Consider the following 19,580-nt stretch of genomic DNA (forward strand, 5'->3'; position numbering starts at 1 on the left):
GATGTTACTGGAGTCAGATTAGGAACTCTTAATGCCGAAGGCTTATACTTTCATGTACTGGGGTGCAAAATGTTTCTGAAAGAAAAGAATGTTAACAAAGTTCCTATTTTGAAACTGTCGAGAATCAGCTTGGGGGAAGGGCACCATTATCAATAAGGAGAGTTTATAATTCATTAAGCTCAAACATATGCTTTTCCAAAACACTTCATGAATAACTGGAACTAAACTATCACATAGGACATAATGACCCCATTAGAATGAAATTTAAATATGACTTATCATAAGGCTAAAACCAAAAAAAGTAAGTCTTTGAGACCACTATGCATACATCTTAATTGCCAAACTATAAGACCCAAGCAGGGCCAGGGCTTTAAGCTACTAAGAGCTTCATATGGGCTCATGGTTTCTTCACATGCTTGGCTGACTTAAAGAAGGTTCTTCCTAAAGGCTAAAAGAAGGCAGTGTAAGTTCCCCACAAAGGCACAGAAGATCAACACTCACAGCTAAATGATCTGGAATTTTAAAAGTTGAAATACAAAGGTTTTTCCTGGTGGAGAAGAACCTCTTCTGCTCTGTAAGGGCTCCATCAGCATCATTGACCTCAAACACTTGGTCCACAAAAAATGTGATGACGCAGGAAACTGTGTGGAGGCAAACAAATAAACAGAAGTGGCACTTTCTCGTGGGCCTGCTGCAGCCACAACAGAGCAGTACTGGGAGTAAACAGCACGCTAAGGGCTTAATTTTAAAGTCTGTCTCATTGTTCACTGCAATTCAACACCCTGTGTCCCTCTTCTAAGCAGTACGTGACACAGAGAAAAATCTCTCATTTATCTAGCTCTTCCTTCACTGACTTCTAAACTGGGATGTGCTAATTAGTCACAGAAGTGGGCAGCGTAAACTGCAAACCTTGGCGCACCACTCCTCAGGCTTAACCATCTCTGTGCTGCGGACTTAGTCAAACCCAAACTCACACTTGCAAACTGCAACGATCTGGGTTAACACTTTGCAGTTACTCACTGTTACATATGAATGTCTCTACTTTTGAAACTATTCATTCAAAAGGCTGGATTTTTACAGACACGGATTTAGCTGACATTACAAGAGATGTAAGAACAAGAAAAAAAATAATTTGCATTTTAAGACCTTTTTTCCTGTCCCCCTTTGTCAAAAAGCCCCCTAAAACAAAAACAACAACAAAAGTCATTTGATTCCCCAAGGAAAACCCGAAAATAACAAAACAAAATAAAACCAAAAATGTCTGAGCCATTTACTGTTTCAAGGTCATGACACCAATGAGGATCCTTTGTATCATTTCTTCTTTATGTAACACAGTCCAAAGAATCTTCCATTCAGGTAGCTTAAGCATGTTTCCCTCTCACAACTCAATAATTTATCCATTGGTGTGATCTACAGTGCAGACAAGGAAATCTATTATGTAAATGTGGAGGATGGAGGAGGGATAATATAGTATCATAATTCTGAAGTTAATTTCCTTTCTAATTCCATTACTGACTCTGTTTTGCTACTGGTCATTTCTATACTGCTGAAAACCTACAGGAAGCTCCCTATAGAATTTTTGCTTCTAACCAAGATGGACCAACAGGGACAAGACTGACCCTATCATCAAAAGCAATCAAAACTGCTGTTTTGTGACAAGATCTCACGTAGCCCAAGCTGGCCTTGCAGTCACTGTGTAGCTGAGGAGACCCTGAACTCTAGATCCGCCTACAACCTTTCAGGTGCTAGAATTAGAGGTGTGTTTTTTATTTAACATCTTTCACTCAGAAAAACAGACAAGAAAAATAGGATTAAAATAGATTAATCCTTAAAAAAATGATTCTGAAAAAGTGGAAGAAAAATAAAATTCACCTAGAGTTCTATATCCAACAAAAGTATCTTTCAAAAGCAAAGGTGACATTTCATAGTTTTTGGGAGAGGGAATCATTTTTGTTTTGTTGTCGGTTTTTTTAATGGTGTGACTTCTGTAGGGCAGGCTATACTCCCAAGAGTAGTTGAGCAACATACGGGGACTCCATGGGTTTAAACAACAAAAAAAAGAAGAAGAAAATCCAAAGCTGGATGGGCAGACAAATGAGGGTAGAGAGGACAGATCTGGGAGGAGCTGAGGGGAGGTGACCATCATCAAAATAGACTGTATGAAATTCTTGAAGAACTAATGGAAGCATTTTCATGTGAAATAAACCCTTTAAGACATACAAAAGCTAAAATTACCACCAGCGTGTCAACCTGCACTAAAGGATGACAAGCCTGGCCTGATGTAGGCCCAGTGACACAGACCTATAATGCCAGCTACTGGGGAGACTGAGGCAGCAGGACCACAAGTTCATGGCCAACCTGGGATACAGATTGAGTCTAAGGCCAGCAAATACAACTTAGTTAGACCACCTCAAAATAAAAGATGTAAAAAGGGCAAGAGATACACCTTAAAGGTAGACAGTTTTGCCTACTACAAAAAAAAAAAAGGAAGATAGAGAAGGAGGAACTGAAAGATATCCTTCAGTTTAATGCCTATGATTCAGCAAACTGGTGGAAAAATGGGTGTACACAAAGGTTTGGTAATCACTGGAAATGATAACTTTTGATAACTATTTATTTTTATTACTTAAGTATATTTTAACAACTGATTGCCTAAACAAGAGTATAGAGTGGGATTTTATAACTCATGTATAATTATGTTCAAGTAAAATAAATGATTAAGTTAGCTGAGGTGGGGAGAGTCACTCACTGTGGGTAGTACCATACTCTGGACTGGCATCCTGGGCTGTGTCAAAGAAGGATGTGAATTGAGCATACGTACTCACTGCTCTCTTCCCCCTGACTAAGGGTGCAAAGATACCAGCAGTTCCAAGCTACGGCCATTTTGAGTTCCTTGCCCTGATAGACTTGCAACCTCAACCCATAAGCCTCTTCTCCCTGAACATCAGGGTATTTCATCAAAGCAAAAGGAAAAGGAGCTAGGACAACAACAAAGGAAGTACGTAGGTAACCCGAGCTTGGCACTGAGGTTTTTAACAGAACATCAAAAACACAATCCAAGAAAATAAATGACAGGTAAAATCTTAATAAAACAAAAATACTTCTCAGGGCTGTAGAGATGGCTCAATGGTTGAGAGCACCTGCTGCTCTTCCAGAGGACCTGAGTTCAATTCCCAGCACCCATATCAGGTGGCTCACAACTGCCTATAACTCCAGCTTTTTTGGAGGGAGGCTCCAATTCCCTTATCTGGCCTCCACCATCGTCCCCACACACACTAAATAATAAAATAAAAAAACTAGAAGTCTCTAAAAATTAAATATATCTCCTGTATAGAAAGATAATGTTAAGATGAAAAGCAGATAATCCAAAGATTGGAAGAAATTTTTTCAAAATGCATATATGATATTGGATTTATATACAAAATATACTGAAGATTAAAACAAAAAAAATAAAGACAGCCGGGCGGTGGTGGCGCACGCCTTTAATCCCAGCACTCGGGAGGCAGAGGCAGGCGGATCTCTGTGAGTTCGAGACCAGCCTGGTCTACAAGAGCTAGCTCCAGGACAGGCTCTAAAGCCGCAGAGAAACCCTGTCTCGAAAAAACAAAAAAAAACAAAAAACAAAAAAAAAAAAAAATAAAAAAAAAAATAAAGACAAAAGCTGGGGATATAACTCCACAATCCATAGTAAAGAACTTCCTTCTTTTCTTACCCCCTTTTTTCCCTTTCTTTCTTTCTTTCTTTCTTTCTTTCTTTCTTTCTTTCTTTCTTTCTTTCTCTTCCTTCCTTCCTTCCTTCTTCATTTCTTTCTCCTCTTCCTTCCTTCCTTTCCTTTCTTTCTTTCTTTCTTTCTTTCTTTCTTTCTTTCTTTCTTTCTTTCTTTCTTTTTCTTTCTATTTTCTTATCATTTAAATGGCCCTGGGTTAGTAGATTCAATTCCCAGTCCTACTAACAGAAATTGGTTTAATGATAAATAAGTGTATGATACAACATAACTGCAAATTAAAACAATGAGAAACCACTAAACATCTATCAGAATGGTTAAAATATAGGCAGTGACATGGTTGAGTGCTGGTGTGGATGTGGAGCAACACACTCTTGGTAAGAATACAAAATGATTACTTCGGCAACTTCTTAACAAAGCTAAGCATAACATCCATCCCATAATCTAGTCATTCCACTCACAGGACAAGAAAGCATTACTTCACTTAATAATTTATAGTCAAACAGTAAAAGTGATTTTATTTATAATATATGACAAACTATCCATCAACAGAAGAATGAATAAGCATAGGTGATATGTATACATGGTGAAATATTACTTACCAATAAAAAATAAAATACTGATACAAACGGCATGATTAATTCAGACTAAAAAACTTAATCCACTTATGTAAAACTCTTGAAGATAAAATATAATTTAGAATAACAAAAATATACCAGTTATTTACTTGAAGAAGAATGGTAGGCATTAACAGATGGGAAAGTGTTATAGAAACTGTTGAGGATGATGAACATACCCATCTTCATTGTGATTATGGTCTAATGCGCGCGCGCATGTGCACACACACACACACACACACACACACACATTAACACTTACCAAATTTTACTAATTGGCCAGTAATGACTCAGTATTATTTAAAGATTCCCTTGAATTTCTTGGCTTAGTTCTATGTTCAATTTTTTATTCAAATATATTTTAATTAAAATATACCACTTCCCCTTCTCCTTTTCCTCTCTCCAGTCTTTCTCATATACCCTCCTCCTTCCAGTCTTTCCCAAGTACCCCCTCACTCTTAAATTTCAGCCTCTTTTATTTGACTATTAATGTGTGTGTGTATGTGTAAGCACGAGCCCTCAAATTTTAAATAAAGCAGTTCCTGTGTTGCAAGTCTCTCCATGATAGTCAGTTGTTTAAAACACAAAGAACTATTTCTTTATTCATCAGTAAATTAAAAATACTATTAAAACCCATTATATGTAAACTGGGAGCCACTGGATGCTATAGTAGTGCTGTCAAATTATGAGGGAAAAATAATACTGATGATGTTGAATTATAATAGCGGGTGTCATTTTCTTTTCTAGAGTGTAAAAATGCTCAAAGAACGACTAAACAAGAAGGCCAAGTTTAGGATCATGAATAGCTCTTGACAAAAAGCCTTAAGACATGGGAAGATTAACTGGGCACGGTAGCACATGTTGTAATCTCAGCACCTGGAAGACAGATGCAGGAGGATTATAGCAAGTTTGAGACTGGTCTAGTGTACATAATGAGCGCTAAGTTAACCAGGGCTAATTGTGAGACACTGTTCCAAAAAGAGAATAAAAAGAAGGAGAAAAAGAAGAGGAAAAGGAGGGGGGCAGGCAAGAGAAGAAAGAAGAAGGGAAGATACACGGCCAGGTTTATAAGTCAGAATTTCAACAACACAGATGTCAAATAGAAGGTCTTAAAATTTACCTTCTTAATGACGTCTTCCTTTAAAATTAGAATACATTAACTCTCAGTAGGAAGCAATGAGATTGGCATCCATACCACAGGTACTCAGAATATATCTTCTCTATGAAAATTACAGAAGCACATATTCTCAATTGATTGAATTATTTCTCATGGGTATATAAATTTCAGTTGATTTTTTCCTAACATTCACCAACTTTGGACTTAGGACCAGAAACCTCTGGCTGTTATGCCTCAAGCGGAGTAAGACTCCTGAAGAAACTGTTTTGCTACCACAACTATTTGAGTGTGGTTCTAAGTGGCAAGACTTGGTGCTTACCAAATTCTCTGGTCTGGTCCCAAAACCGAATGAACTGAAACTATATAGCCAAATACCATCTTCTACTTCCAGCCGTATTTGATTATCCAATATCCCTCCAAAATCATATATCCTGTTTATATCCTGAAGGAATCACCAGCTGGAGCGCTTAATAGACTATGGCATGAGGTACAAGCAGGCACAAGGAACATTCTCTGTGCACTTTCCCCTAACTAAGACTTCTATCTAAACCCCGAAGAGGTGACAGTTTCCCCTGTAACCATGGCAACGAGCTTCAGAATTCCTTGGCAGCTAGAGGTTCCATAAGGAAGATCAACTATGTTACAAGTGATTGTGTTTTACTAAATTGAAGAAATAAAGTCTTACACTGTAGACCAGGACGTCTTTGAATACCCAGGTTCAAGTGATCCTCCTGCCTCAGCCTCCTCGAGTTCTTGGAACCAAAAGTATGTACTATGCTTGCCTAGCTTGCCGCACTTAATTTCTGTCTGAAAACTATGCTAACCGAGCTTTCTATCATTCAGTCTAGTTTCTCACAGTTCTTTCCTCTACTTCAAGCTCAAGTCTATTGCAGGCAGCCAACGATCCAGGTGATCTGAGACGTCCTCACATGAAATTCCCTGGACTTTCTTTTGTGCCTTTGGTCTTTGCTAATTTCACAGCTTTTGTTTTGTAACTCACCCTCCCTAGCCAGTGCTGTAAAGCTCAATAATTAAGTCTGCTTCCTTTTAAGAGAGACGTTTTTGGACACCTTTTTGATACAGTATATCGTCTTGTACTCTGAACCAGTACAGATGATTTTACAGAGAAACCAGTCCTCACAGAGTTCTATATGTATCAGATAATACTAAATCTCCCAAATTCTGAAAAGTCTAAATGAACCATTCTCTGGGCTTAAAACGTAATGTTTGGCTACATAAAAAGCAGAGGATAAAACCAAAGATACTTCGGATATCTCCTTTGGGTGAATTCAACTTGTACAAAAAATTCTGGATGGCTAGATCAAAATGAAAGCCATAAAGAACAGGAAATGCATACACAGTCATGCTATAAATAATTTCAGGAATTTATTTCCAGACAACTCACTCCATTCATAGATTAACACTAAATTAGAAAACTTACTGAACAAAAGAGGCTCAAATTACTCAATAATAAGATGGCTACTTCGAGTTATTTAAATGATCAGCAAACATTCATAATCATTGGTTAAACTGGGTATGTGTAGCACCTACACTATATAGTTTATATCATTTCAGATTTTCAATAACTCCAAAGTATTAATGTTATTGATACTCCTAGAATATAGAGGAAGAAACAAAGTTCCCCAAGTATTCCTCACTTGCCCAAGTCACCCTGCCAGCATACCCAAGCCCAATCTGGTTCCAGGGCCTGTGTCCTTTCCCATCGGATGGCCTCCTATTTGTTGGAAGAACTATTATCAGTGCTTTGGGAAAGTCCTGACGCATTAGACTGGGTGGTATAGCGGGGAAACCTTTGATTGTGGAAATGAAGCTGGGGAGCCTAGGCTCCGGCAAGTATGTGATCTCAATCTCTTCTATTTCTTGGCTTTCTTTTTCTCATCGATGAAATAAGAAATTCAGATATCTAACATCTAAAAGCACTTCCAGGTCTTAATAGTTTACCATACTATGATTCTATGCATTATACACCATGTAAAAATATGGAACTGGGTAAAGATAAACAAAAGAAAGTTTAACTGGTTACAAGACACAATATAGCCAAACCAACTAGACAGGCAGAAATGAAAGAAGAGAGGCTTTGCAGGGTTATATCACCAAATTATTAAAAAGACATTACATAGCATATACCAAGTAACTAAACCAGTAACTAAAGGTTTGCCAACTACACTCGTCTGTTTCAGTTTAATATCTAGCAATATTTCATCTATTTAAGTAAAAAACACAGAATACAGACAGACATGAGGAAATATCAGACAAACCCAAGTACAAACACACTTTGAGTTTGTTTTTTGCTGAATGAGATCCTGAAACTGTGTGGAGTTCCCCTTAGAAACAAGTGTGGGCTGGAGTTGGCAGATAGATGTAGAGCTTAGCAGCTCATGGAGGTTCCAGAAAGAGTGGCAGAGAACAACCCATTGTTTCTGCAAAAGCTCCACTCCTCCACAAAAGACAATGCTTGGAGACAGAAGACAATGACTGTGTGGGGCTTTTGTTTGTTTTTCCTTTCCACATTGAGCCAGCAGAAAAAGACCAAGCAGAGCAGAACAATTGAAAACTTTCATAACACACAGCTTCTCCTTCTATCCAGCCAAGATTCTTCAGTCATATTTCCTGATTCTTCCTGGGTTTTCTTAAACAATGAGAAAGTGTGTCTTTTCCTAGCGGCCATCACTAAGCCAATAGGAGGTGGATGCAGACGGAAGAACATCACAGGGCAGAGGTAAAAGGCTACCAAAACAGTTGGGGCTGGACAGACAAGTGGCCTGGAGTGTGGAGGGCCTTGGGAGGCCTTACAGTGTGGAATGGACTGTTCAAGCTGAGAAAGAATCACATTTCTAAGCTTGTGAGGCTGGTGGCTCTGTCTTCGCCTTCCTGGCCTTAAAAGTCTCTCAATAGATAAATATGTTTTGTGTGAAAGAAGAAGAGATGATGAACAGTCTGGCAAAAGAAAATAAGACAAACCAAATCTTCCACAGGATGTTCACAGACCCAATTGCCAAAGAATGTGCAGGGGGGCGGGGACTCCCCAAGAGGGAGGGAGAGGGGAAAAAATTAAAGCCATCAGTGCTAACATTTGCCAAGAAGCAGCAAGAGCACTGCTGGAACTGTTTAGAAACCAGGTAGAAATGACTGCAGTTTCGGGGTCCACACACCCTACCAACGCCCTGTCACCATCCCCACCAGCCTGTGCCACCCCTGAAGACTGGAGCTGCTCTCTGAAGGTCCCAGAAGGCAGCAGCCAGGACACAGTGACAGCTGGAAGGAAAGGAGTTAGGCAAGGGCTTGGCATAAACAGAAGTGTAGCCAAAAGGCACAAGTATGAAGGGAGAGAGACAGCTTTCCTGTGCGGTTTGGGCATGTGGTGTGGGAAGCTGAAAAGAAGAGCTAGCCCAAGCGTTGGGCCTTGGCGGCCTGAAGGACTTGGCAGGCTTGAACTTTCTCATGGCCGACGGGCCAGGAAATGAGGCTTTCAGTGTCTGCTTCAACGTTTCTCTCACTGTCGCGGTTTTCATGTTCCATCCCTGGACCATTCTGCGTTTTCTTCTTCGGGGATTAGCACATCAGTGTGGTCGGAACCCACTCGGGGCTGCACTGTGTATCGTTTCCTCGCACACCGTATCTGTCAACCAAGGACTTGGAGAGCTCGAGCTCATGACATAGCATAGAGCAAATAGGAGAGATGTTTCCTCCGTCAGAGACATTAGAGAGCATTCGATCCCACCTCATGTTACAGATGGGCAAACCAACACTAGTTAGGAAGGACAGGGACTTGCTAACACCACACTAATACTTAAGAGCAGCAAAAGAGGGACAAGCACCCAGCACCCCCAGCCCAGCCCATAGGGAGCCAGGGGACTGTCCACAAACATCAGCTCTCTCCAAGGCTTCATTTCAGGACAGAGAATCTACTCCCATCCTCCTTGTTAACATTGATTTTATAAAAATGATGCCCTCTCTCACTCTCTGCGTTCTGAGCCAGAATGCATTTCTCAGCGAGTAATTATTCAAAAGGCTTGCTATCTTCTCCAGAAGAGAGCAACAAACAAACCTAGAGACCTATATAATGTAACAATACTAAAAAGCAATGAACCTAAAACCAAACAAAATGCTTGTCACTAAAAGGCAGCATGATAAAACTTAAGATTTTGAGTTGCATTTATCATATGTAATTGTAAACACATGGAGATAAAGTTGCAACTCAAAGAAGCTAGGGCCTCAGCTTTCCCTGTAATGTTGATTTAAAAAGCAGCAGGTTAATTTTAAGCCTTGGAGACATCTTTCAAATTAAGTGGGTGTCTTAGTGACAAAATCCCATGACCAAAGCAACTTGGGGAGGAAAGGGTTTATTGGGCTTCATCATGGAAGGAAGTCAGGACAGGAACTCAAACAGGTCAGAAATGTGGAGGCAGGAGCTGATGCAGAGGCTATGGAGAGGTGCTGCTTACTGCCTTGCTTCCCATGGCTTGTTCAGTCTTCTTTCTTATAGAACCCAGGACCACCTGCCCAGGGATGACCCCATCCACAATAGGCTGTGCCCTCTCCCATCAGCTACTATGAGACTGCTGGCCTGCCTACAGTCTAGTCTTATGGAGGCATTTTCTTACTTGAGGTTGCCTCCTCCAGTTGACTTTAGCTTGTGTCAAGTTGACATGTATCTATCTAGCAAATAGGTATTAAAAATAGAATTTCTAAAAAGAACAACAACAACAAAACAGAACTTCTAACTTATGAAACAATTTGAAAACTCAGAGGATGGGCTGGGAAGATGGCTCAGTATGTCTGGACTGTGGGTCTCAGGCACAGAAAAGCTGAGCAGGGCTAGCTGCCCACCTGTAATCCAGCATTTGGAGGCAGAGACGGGGCATCCCTGGCACAAGCTGACTGGCAAGACTAGTCAAATCAGCGACCTCTGGTTCAGAGAGAGACCTTATCGCAGTAAATAAACTGGAGAGAAACAGAGAAAGGCATGTGATGTCAACTTCTGGACTCTATTGGCACACATGTGTATACATACCTTCACACATGTACACCCCACACGTGTGATTATATATACATACACCTGCAAAATTAGAGTACAAAATGAAATTTGTCTTCTTTCCTTAGTCTGCTTTCTTTTACTCCAAAAGCAAAGTATTTTTCAGACCCACAGAATCTGTGTTATATGACATTGAAAAATAACACTTTAGTAGAGTAGTTAAATTTCTCAAGTTTTCCTTCTTCCTATATATTTACACTTAAATGTTCTTTAATATTCTTATCATGTACTATAGCAGTGTCGTCTTGCCCAGTTTTTAGCCAATGATATGTGTATGTATGTGTGTATAAGTACACATAAGTATACACAGAGATGGGAAACTATAACCAACATGTAAGGTTTACTACTGTCATTGGTTTCTGGCACCCAAGCAGCATCTTGGAAAGTGTCCCCTGCAGAGAAGGAAGAACAGCTATATTTACATCTGGGGAAACAAAATAAAGCTTCTCTTCTGACATAAAGGCACATGAAATTAGCCAAGGAAAACCGAAACATGAGTGGGCCAAGGCAGATTAGCAGGCACAGTAATAGAGGGTGAGGAGACATGCTGGGTGGCCTGTGGATTGGCCTGGCTTCCCTGGTCCAGGAAGGAAAACTGAAGGCGACAGCTGAAATGAAGGGCAGAATGGGGCAGGTTAAAACAACCAACAAGCCGTCCCGGACTGAGAGAGTCTCAGTGAGACAGTACATGCTCAGTGTAGAGCAAGACAAATGGTTCTCCAAAGCTCACTGACAGTAACTAAGTGCCAAGGGTGGTGGGAGACTCTCTCTCAAAACCTAAGGTAGAGAGTGATCAGGAGAAATATTTAATGGTGTCCACATTCACATGCACATGTGTGCAAATGCACATACGTGCGCATGCACACACACATACCAACAATTCAAGAACAGAACAATGTGAATAAATGTAATACCCAAACATCAGAGAACAGGGAAACTTTGCAACTACCACAGAAGCTTAGCCTACCCATATTCATGTGAGAACATGAGCCATACACAAGTCACTGAGGCACACATGGCGAGTGCCTGGTCTTTCTTATCATGGAATTTATTTTATCTGCAAATCCCTTCCTTGGGAGAAATAAAGGTCTAGAGCCATAGCCTTAAACATTTTGAACATTACTAGAGCCCTGCGGAGACTTTATTCATAAAGACTACGTTTATCATATAAGAAACCATAACTGATGACTTTTAAGGCATTTATTTTGTTAAAATTATAAAATCATAATATAAAAGAAGCCCATAGCGCCTTAATACAGACATGTTCTCTATTAAGAAAGAAACTATTTTCTAAAAGAAGGCTTAGTAGAAGAGTAAAATCGTTCACATTCTTACAAATCTGTTGGGGATCTAGCCTGTTAGGTGACAGCTGGCTTCTAAGATCAGCCTAGGCATGGGGTGAACACGGCAGGAAGAGAGTAAGACGGGAAGGGTGGTTAATGTCTTCTGATGCTGGTGAGCACTGCACGGCCTCACTGAGAACATCTCAGTGACCCCAGGGTCCCAAGGTCACATGTTAAGAACCATGGTCCCCTAGCTGTAGAATGTTCAAAACTGGGCAAATTCGATTGTGGGTTTAGACTTATTTAGACTTACTTATAGATTTATTTCAGGAGCAAAGTCCATGACTTAATCTGGAAATTCTAAAATTGGAGTTACCTTCTTGTAAATAGAGAAGTTGAACTGTGTGGATGACCGGGTCTCTAGCACTCAAAAGGCTTGGGATAAATGGGGTTTAGCATGATGAGGAGGGTGACCATATGCCTTATTTGCTTGAGAAGTCTCAGGGTGTTTTTAAAACAGGGCATCTATTAAAAGAGCCCCTTCATTCTCAAAACTATGCTAATTTGGTAATACAGTTTACGGTCACCTTGAAGATGCCCTTTAAAAGCCATGCAAGGATTCTGCCTCTTCCCACCTGAGGATGGTCAGAAGGAAGCCACACTGGCTTTTGTTTTAATAATGATATTTCACCAAGGCTGGGAGAAAATTATCTTAAATCCCGTAGTTTCCGTGTCTTTTGCCATTCTGAACCGTTCTCTACAGCAGCCTATGCTGCTTTCTTGCTCTGTGCCTAGTTAAGAGTTTGAATGATGGAATGCCACTTTGCTCGAATGTCTCAAATTGGTTGAAATGTAACCGGTAAATTAAGGCTACCAATTAACAGACTGAGTTAACCACCAGTCTAACAAGACATTAGGCAAAACCCAAAAAACCAGTTCAGCTCACCACCAGAAGTTGAGGCAATACAGAAAGACAAGGGGCTTCTTTGAAGCGCGATTAAGCCTGCCAAGGCCTCACCCCCAGGAGCACGGCAGGGGGTATGAAGAGGCTGGAAAAGAAGGGCCGTAGAATCTGATCAGTGAGCCTTCAGACTGACGTGAATTTGGCTTTGTGTCCCTGAGTGCCAAAGAAACCTTAGCAGTTATCCAGGGCTTTTAGTAAAGAGAGCAAAATTATAAGAGCGTTTTTATGAGTTGTGGCTGGCAAGCCCTAGCCTGTTAAAAGTCTTTAAAAACCAGTGCCTTGGTGGAGGTAACATTTAGTGTTTACCATAGCTCTGGTTGTTAGGGGTTACTGCTAAGGTCCTGGTTTTCCATGACATCAGCAGCATTCCAAGGGAAGTGTGTGTCAGTAACTTTCAGTAATGACTCCTTTTTCCAAGTGTTCGAAGCCTCTGCCAAGGCTGCCCTACACCTGCACACCAGCTGAACTGGAGGAAAAGGAAAAGCAGACAGATTAAGTGGGATTTTTGTCTGGATTCCTTAATGAGACTAAAGGCTTTTCTTCCTCCTGTGTTTGGTTTTTGTAATAAATTGTCCTTTTCGGAGTGACATAGCTCTTCTAACTTTTCATACACTCATCTGATTGTCTGCCCTGACCTTTCACTGCCATATTCTGGAAGGAACTTTGGAGAATTTTCTTCTGCAGAAAAGGTTTAGGACTTAACGATATGACCAACAGAGCAGGCTGGACCTCTGGGAGAGTTTTCAGAGGGCGGCATCTGCTGTGTCTCAAGTTTGCAGAAAACAGAAGCAACAAAGAGACCTTGCTGTGCGGTTGTTCAAAGATTTGCCTGGCTTTCAGCATCCAAACCAGATGAGTTCTCTCAGGCAGCAGTAGAACTCCTATGGCCTAGCCTCACCAAAGTCAGGAGTGTGATAAACCTGATTGTCAGGCACCTGGGGAGGGGGGGGGGGGGGGAGAGATGCAGCAGTGCTGACTGTGCACTTCGACAAGACCTTTCTTCTAAAAGCCTTGAAGCACGCTATCAAATCATCAGTAGTCATGACAACCATTTGAGGAAAGAGGTGGCAAATATTAGCTCAGGTGGGAGGGCTGGTGTGTGAGTGAGAAGAATGCATTCTCTGCTAAGAACCAGGCCTCAGGAACGCTCACAGAGTGCAGCCACCACACAGATAGCCGCACCCCCATTTTAGCAGGCCTGTCCCAGCTCTGCCTACACTACACCAACCTGCTGTTTCAGACCTATCAGAGGGCTGTAAAAATGAGCGTTTTGTTCATAACAAAAAGCTTTAACTTTTTTTAAAAAGTTTAAAGGAAAACAGGATCAAATAGGTGGATTCACACAAAGCGCTGTTCTCTTAAGGGTTTTCATTAAAACAATGGATTTTTCCAAACAGTATCTACTTCTGTGAATGATATCTGGTAGATGGTTCAAGCTGTCTACACCTCAGTTTCCTCAGCTATAAAAACTGAAATCATTTAGAATATATCACACACATTTGAAATTTTAATGATTCGTGTTTTGAATTGTATAGAGATTTTTAAATTTTCTAATTTTTATTTTATGTGTATGAGTGCTTTGCCTATATGTATGTCTGTGTACCAAATGAATAGTTTGTGCCTACAGAGGTTAAAATAAAGTGTCAGATCCTCGGGAACTGGAGTTACAGTTGGTTGGGTGGAAATGGAACCCAGGTCCTGTAGAAAAACAGCCAGTGTTCTTAACCACTGAGTCACCTCTCTAGCCTTGGACATAAAGATTTTTAAGAGAAAAACTCTACAGTGGCTTTTTAAAGAAAATCTTCATTTGCAGTATATTACATGGTTCTAGAGGCTGTGTTTCTAGTCATGAGTATGTGTGTTCTCAGAAAATAGGAATCAATTTCTGTGCTCTCAAGATGCTTCTGAAATATACCCCCTATAATCATATAACATCACTATGTTCATCTTGCAGAAACAAGGAAAAATTTTAACATGGCAGAGGCAGTGTCCAGTAGTTGCAGATGAACTAATAATGAAGGTTACTCTGACAATTTATCTTTGATTTCATGGAAAGGTATGAAATAGATCGACTATGCATAATTTTTGGCTTCATTTACTGGATTAAACTATAAAACTTTGTATGAAGTCCATATAAAGAGTTTTTCTGATTTTGGTTGCTGGATTTTTGGGGGGAGGGGTTGCTGCTTTTATTGTTTTGGGGATTGTTTGTGTTTGTTTCAGTTGGTTTTAAGGAAAGATATCACTATCTACAGCTTAGGCTGACATTGAACTTTTGTCAGTTCTCCAGTCTAAGACTAGAGTATTACAGGCACAAGTGATCATGCCTGCCTTAGGTTCCAAGCCTCAATTTCCAGAATTATTTTTTTTGAGACAAGATCTTGTTCAGACTGACCTTGAACTTGAGATCCTTCTGCTTCAGATGTGATATGATTACAAATGTGAGCTTTGAACAATTTTAAAAAGTGTTTTATTATTATAGCTTATTAACAAGATACTGAACCAATTAGAAACATATATTTGATTGGATGTTCTTGAACACAGGGTTAACAAAGTTACGTCTAAAACTAAATTCTACAAATAATTTTTGTAAATTGGGAAGCAGGAGGGAAAGACAAGAGAAGAAAAGAAAATAAAAGAAAAGAAAGGGAGGGAGAAAAGAAGGAAAAGAAAGAGGCTTGCAAATCTAAAATATTTAAATCTCAAAAAAAAAAAGAGAAGTGGAGGGGGTCTTTTCTTCTTGAAGATAAAAGATTTAATGAGGTACTCCTAAACCCCTCGGCAAAGCTCCTTGGGTAATTGCCCTGTTTTTAAGCCACACTAATTTTGCTAGGAGCAGTTGCTGTTAAAAGCTGTTAAAGCACACACAAAAGCAATGTAACAAAACAGCAAAATATGCTTCTGATTTTGTTATGCTACCAACCTACACTTACCCAGAAATTTTAACTGCCAGCCATCTTTTATCTAAGGCAGACTTCATCCTTCGCCACTCACCCTTTGCCACATAAAGCAACTACGTCATTTGGAGTGGAAAACTGTGGGAAGAAAACCCTGAGCTCTGGAAAAAAAATGGTCAATGGGAATCTGCCTCCAGCTCTGCAGATTTTCAAGCTTGCCCTTGCCTCTCGGGTCTAGAAGCTAGACTTTGGTGCCCAGAATATGGCTGGATGAGGGAGGCAGTCTCAAATCATACCCCGAGGGCTAGGAACAGAACACATAGTCTATAGTCTTCCAAAGAGGATTGAAGGCTGGCACTATAGAGGCTCCCTTCTCATTGGCTCTTGGTGATGTCATGACCATGTCTCGAGGGCCCAAGAAATTCTCTGTGACTAATGGAGCCCTCACTTGTGAATACACAGTCAGAGGAGCAGCAACAGTCTGTCAGGGCAACACAGAAGACCCAGTTAGAGAATGCCAGTCAGCCATGCACAGTGGGGCCCAGAAGTTCTGAAGTCTGCTGGCGGTTTACCTTCTCAGAAAACCTTCATCGACTATCTGGACACCTGTGGCCTGTACCTACTGAGGAACAGGAACTCTTAAACAGAAAAGCAATCATTCCAATAGGATAGGCATTCGTCCAGGTTTCTAATGTGTTAAATAAAGCAAGCTTTGTAATTTTAATTTTTCTGTAAAGGACCTGATATTAACCATTTTAGGCTCTGTATGCCACATAATCTTTATTGAGGCTAATCATTTCTGTCAATAAGGTGCAGAGGCAGCAAGCAATGCTATATAATAACCAAGCACGATGGTGCTGAGTTTATGGCTTACAAAGACCACTATCAGACTGGCTTTGGCCCATGAGTGGGTATTTGCTGACCTGTGAATTTATTATATATTAGCCCCCCTCTTCCCTGCCACATACGTGGACCTCACATAAAGGTAGTTATAGGAAATGATATAAAAGAGTTCCCCACAATATGCCTTTTGTGACATTCTTCTAGGATACACTGCTTCTCTGTTAGCTTGGAGAATATAGGTGCTAGAGACAAATGTTTGGATTTAAATCACTGAGGATAAGGATAGAGGAGTATTCTATTCCCTAAGAGCTGGCTTCCTCGTCTACGAAATAAGACTCCAAACTGCCTGCTCAGAGGAGTTAGGATGAAAGTTCGCTGAGATAACGTTTGACCAGACTCAGCATACTGCCCAGGACCCTTCAGCACTCCACAGTAACATGCTTTAACGTCAAGGTTTTTACAAGTGATCACAATTACCATCCTTGACTGCAGTTGCTCAGAGAAGAGCAGCACAGACACTATAAATACTGGCACACTAAGAACTTCTTTCCAAGTCCATTAATTCCTATCAATGCCATCGTTACATTAATAGCCACACACAAACTCCACACTGAACACAAGTGAACTGACCCTATAGTTAAACAACCAAGCTGTGCACTGTCTGTTGTCATCGTGACCAACATTATGATGAATGCCCCCAAACGTACGCCTTTGAACACTGAATCAATTTTATACTAGGGGCAAAGATGTAAATCTGAATATTTTAGAGACTTGTCTGTTGTTCTGCCAGTTGGCTCTCCAGAAAGGCTCTGCTTGTTTCTATTTCTACCATTCCTGGGGGGGTGGGGGGGGGGATCCAGTTCTTATCATTCTTGACAATCCTATACCTACTTTATTTTAAAATTGGGGAAAAAATGAAAACCTGAACTTGCTGAGTGATTTGCACAATTTTAATAAAAATGTTAAATGTTTTCTTTGGCCTACAAGCTTATGAGATATTTAATAATTATTTTGATTAATGACAGATCTTTCCAGAGCTGTATGATTCATAAATATTATGATGATAATCCTACTTTACGATGAGAAAGCTGGAGGCCAGAAACTCACTATAGATAGCTAAAGTTCTCCAGACAAAGCAAATGATAGATGGGAATACAAACGAGAAATAATCTTTGCTCTGTGTTGGGCTGTGCAGGGTTTGCCAGAACATATCAAGTAAAACCAAGCTTTGCATAGCAGAGGAAATCAATGACTTCTCATGAACACATCTGACTTTGCCTTCTTTTTAGCAAATAGCAAACATTTGAGCCTATTTATTTATTTATTTTGATGTAAAAGTAAATGCACCTAAATATCTTCTTCCTGAAGAAAAACCCCAAATTGCCTGAGTTCTTCAAGGAAAGCCATGGGTTTGGACAACTGTGACAGATCACTTCATTCACTCCGTCTTTGTTTGCTTCTTAATATTTGTCACAATCTGAAAGTGCATTACTCATTTGCTTATAATACTTTCCAGTGCCACGGGGATCTTGTCCTGTGTGCCATCTTTTCAATACTTGCAACACTACCTAGCTCACAATAAACAACCTGTAATTTATCACTGGATGGGTAACCCAGGCACCATCTATGACTTTCCGAGTTGTATGATTTCCAAGGCTGGTCAGCTCTGGAGTGGCTAGCCTGAGACGCAGATGAGAATGCTGAGGCTCTGTGGGGTCTGGTGCAGCTCGCAAAGCTCACCTCATAAAAATGATCAGCAAGGAAATGAATACGAGTTTGCGATGAAACAACTGAGCTGAAGTATTGCCAACCCTGCACCTTCATGATGTAATAAGATGGCAAACGTCCTTATGGCTTACACCATTTAGAGACAGAGTTTTATGTAATACAAAATAGCAACTGAACTTTATTTTTTATTACTTTATAATGAAATAATTCCAAGGCTAGAGAGATGGTTCAGTGGTTAAGAGCACTAGCTGCTCTTGCAGAGGACCCAGTTTTGTTTTCCAGTACTCACATGGTAGTTCACAACTATCTAAAACTCAAGTCTCGAAGACAATGCCCTATTTTGGCCTCCACATACACATGGTTCACATATAAACACACATGCAAAACACTCACACACATACAAATAAATTAAATGCTTTTTTTTAAAAAAAAAAGTCTAAATCCACCAACATACCATTTAAGAAGTCTTTAAGAAGCCTCCAGTACACAGTGTCTTCCTTTTAAATCTCAGCTAAAGGACATTTGCACAGACATAAGCATGTTAGTTTCTTTCTCCTTCTTAATTTTTAACCTATCACTTTCCCCTTGAAATTGGAAATGAAGGAAGAAAAAATATTTTAGAATTAAGATTTCAGTCACAAAACTTTCCCCTCAATGGAGGAAACAAGAAACCTCAGTGACCAGAATTAGATCAGTCCCTTTACCTTCTAATTAAGAAACGTGAGGTTCACAGAAATGAAGTGATGCGATAAAACAGCCAGCAGAGATGTCCGCATCCTCATGTTCAAGTATGCTACCTTACACGGAGAAAGGGACAGAATTATGTTATGGATTGTGAGGTGGAAGATCATGTTAGGTCAACCAGATAGACCCAATGTCGCTGTAGATCTCATAAGAGGGAGGAAGGGGAGGGGGGGCTATGCTCGGAATCCCAGTACTCAGAAGTAAAGCAGGAGGATTTCCACGAATGAGGCCAGCCTGAGATGTGGAGAAAGACTCTGTCTAAAGCAGGGGGAAGGGTGTGATGGGTTAAGAACAGAAAGGAGCTGTAACAATGGAGTTAGAGGCTGTAGTGACAAGCTCTAGAAATGCGGAGCCATAAGCTAAGAAATGCAGGCAGACTCTAGAAGCAGGCAGATGAGTATATGAACTCTTCCCTCCAGTTTCCAACAGAAATGCAGCCCCGACAACACTTTGCCTTTAAGCTTCGCACTCCCAGAATTTCAGTAGAATAAATTCATGTTGCTTTGTACTATTAAACCTATGGTAATGTGTGATACGTACCAATAAGAAACTAACGTAGAGTTAGTCGCATTGTAATGATGATGTAAGAGAAAACGTTTTCTGACTC

The 19,580-nt window shown here is 40.3% G+C and overlaps 1 protein-coding gene across 12 annotated transcripts in view; it reads right to left on the bottom strand.

Annotated features, from left to right (window-relative positions):
• The window catches only part of LOC119818468 (DNA repair protein RAD51 homolog 2-like), a 437,860-nt gene that overhangs the window by 282,284 nt on the left and 135,996 nt on the right, over positions 1 to 19,580 (bottom strand). The window contains exon 2 of one of the 12 annotated variants that reach the window (XR_005286126.1): positions 502 to 641. The exons of the other annotated variants lie outside the window; for them this stretch is intronic. The gene's annotated coding sequence lies outside the window, so the exon portion shown is untranslated. The remainder of the gene's footprint in view (positions 1 to 501; positions 642 to 19,580) is intronic. 12 annotated transcript variants of the gene reach the window in all.

This window comes from Arvicola amphibius, chromosome 7, assembly GCF_903992535.2.
Source record: "Arvicola amphibius chromosome 7, mArvAmp1.2, whole genome shotgun sequence".
Lineage (NCBI taxonomy): Eukaryota > Metazoa > Chordata > Mammalia > Rodentia > Cricetidae > Arvicola > Arvicola amphibius.